This window comes from Zea mays, chromosome 5, assembly GCF_902167145.1.
Source record: "Zea mays cultivar B73 chromosome 5, Zm-B73-REFERENCE-NAM-5.0, whole genome shotgun sequence".
NCBI classification, from domain to species: Eukaryota; Viridiplantae; Streptophyta; class Magnoliopsida; order Poales; family Poaceae; genus Zea; species Zea mays.
Genome location: NC_050100.1, coordinates 12,540,115 through 12,542,915, shown reverse-complemented (window position 1 = coordinate 12,542,915; position 2,801 = coordinate 12,540,115).

Below are 2,801 nucleotides of genomic sequence, written 5' to 3'. Positions count from 1 at the left end.
AACTCATAGTGTCCCTCGTGTGTCCGGAACGCCGTCTTCTCGACATCAGCGGGGTGCATGCGCACCTGGTGGTAGCCCGAGCGCAAGTCGAGCTTGGTGAAGAAGTGGGCGCCATGCAGCTCATCGAGCAACTCATCGACCACCGGAATAGGGAACTTGTCCTTCGATGTCTTAGCATTCAGAGCCCTGTAGTCGATGCAGAACCGCCACGAGTTGTCGGGCTTGCGGACCAGCAAGACCGGGGCAGAGAATGGCGATGTGCTGGGGCGAATGATCCCTTGGGCGAGCATGGCGCTGCACTGACGCTCTAACTCATCCTTCTGGAGCTGGGGGTAACGGTAGGGCCGAACCGCCACCGGTGCCGCCCCCGGAAGAAGATGAATGCGGTGGTCGTAGGGGCGGGCGGGTGGCAGCCCTTGCGGCTCGGCGAAGACCAGCTCAAATTGCCGAAGAAGATCGTCGAGGAGCGGCTGTGTGGGCGTGCTGGACACCACGCACGCAGCCGGCTGTGGGGGAACCGCGCCGGGCGCCCCCAGGCCGGACCAAATGATGTGGCGGCCCCCCTTGGTGAAGGACATGGACAGGCGGTCGCAGTCCCAGAGGATCGGCCCCAGCAGCCGTAGGAACTCGAAGCCCAAAATGACGTCGAAGGTGCCGAGGGTGAGGCCGATACAGTCGATGGAAAACTGTTCGGTGCCCACCCGCAGGTCGACGCTCCGCGCCATACCTTGGCACGGTATGTTGTCACCGTTGGCCACCTGCACTTTGATGGTGGGGTGTGGCGTGGATGGCAGCTGCAGGCGGCTCATCAGACCCACCGACATGAAGTTGGTGGTGGAGCCGGAGTCGACGAGGGCCACAAGACGGTGGCCATTGATGGAGACGGGCAGCAACATGGCGTTTGGTGTGCGCACCCCTGCCAATGCGTGCAGCGAGACCGTCGGAATGATGGCCGCGGCGCGCGAGGGTGGCTCCTGCTCGAGCGCGATCTGTAGGTCAGCCCCCTCCTCTTGGGGCTCGTCGTCGATGTAGTCGTCGTTCTCCAAGTAGAAGAGGCGGGGACACACGTGCCCACGCACATAGGGCTCATCACAATTGAAACAGAGCCCTTGACGACGTCGTTCCTGCTGCTCGGCCGGCGTAAGCCGACGGAACGGTCGCGCTGGGGCAGCTGTACCTGCTGGTTGCGCTGCAGCGGTTGGCGGAGCAGTCAGCGGACGCGGCGGTGCTGGCAGTCCCGGGCGAGACTGCCGAAACCCGCGCGCTGGAGGCGGAGTGGTCTGCGCCGCTGCACGCTGCTCGAAAGCACGCGCCAAGTACATCGCTGATTGAAGGTCCTGGGGGTCTCGGATGGCCACATCAGCCCGGATGTGGTCGGGGAGGCCGCCGACGAAGAGTTCGGCCTTCTGCTGCGCATCGAGCTTGCGCGTGTGGCCGAGCATAGCGTTGAAGCGGTCGGCGTAGTCCTGTACCGTCGAGGTGAAGGGCAGGCGGGCAAGTTCGGACAGACGGGTGCCCCGAACAGGCGGCCCAAACCGAAGGGTACAGACCTCCTTGAAGCGTCCCCACGTTGGCATGCCCTCGTCTTGCTCCAGGGCGTAATACCAAGTCTGCGCAGCGCCCTTCAGGTGATACGAAGCGAGCCAAGTGCGGTCAGTCACCAGGGTGCGCTGGCCCCGGAAGAACTGCTCGCATTGGTTCAACCAATTTAGGGGGTCAACGCTGCCATCATAGGTGGGGAAGTCGATCTTGTAGTAGCGAGGGGGAGTCTGTGCCGCCGGGCTATAGCCCAGGCCAGCCGCGGGCTCGACGACCCCGGAGGAGGCTGTCTGGGTCGTGGGTTCATGGAAAAGGACTCCCTCGACGCCTCCGTAGAAGACCCCCCCAGAGGCCGGCGCGTGGGGGGCTTCAGGCTGCACCACTGACGACGTGATGGTCGCCGGAGTAGAGTAGATCGGCGGCTGCAGCACATATGACGGGACTTGCGACGGTGATCGGGGCCACTGCATTAAGTGCAGCGGTACGCCAGGCGCAGCCCCGGTCATGGAGGATGCGGCAGCGGCGGATGTTGGGAGAGATGCGGTGGGCGGCGGCGCAGATGGGCTGGGCGGCAGTGGCATGGTGGTGGAGGCAGGCAGCGGTGGGTTCTGGGTGCCGGTGATGTAGGTATGGATGGAGGAGATGTTCCCCTGCATCGCGATCATGTTTCCCTGCATGACAGCCATGTTCCGTGAAATTTCCCGGACTACTTCAGCGAGGGAATCTAGGGTCAGGGGAACAGATGAGGTGCCTGGCGGCACATAACCGGTGGACGGCACCGTGGACGGCACCGCGGCTAATGGCAGCGACGCCGACGCCTGAGAAAGCGACGGCGCTGATGGCGAGGAGGGCAGCGGCGCGGACGGATCGCTGGACATATCCGATACCAGATTGATAGGAATACGATCCCTACCACGGATTGGCCTTAGGTTGTATGAGTGTGAGGGGACTGGGCGAGGGAGGAAACGCCCACGGCTGTGTTTGGGCGCCGTGGATGCTGGGCGCAGGGAAAGAGGGAGATGGGCTGCTGAACGGAAGAGCGCACTGATGAACAGTAACGCGGTGAACAGTAGCGCGGTGAACAGTGCGCGCGATGAACAGTGGCGGCTAGGGTTTCTCCCAGCTCCCAGAGGGAAGCTGGAAACTATAATTGTTTCTGCTTAATTCCATATAGGGTGGTGCTTACAATTATTTATACTCCCTTCTAGTACTTATCTAATGAGATCAAATCCCTCTTTTCTCTCTAACAAATCTTATCCCTT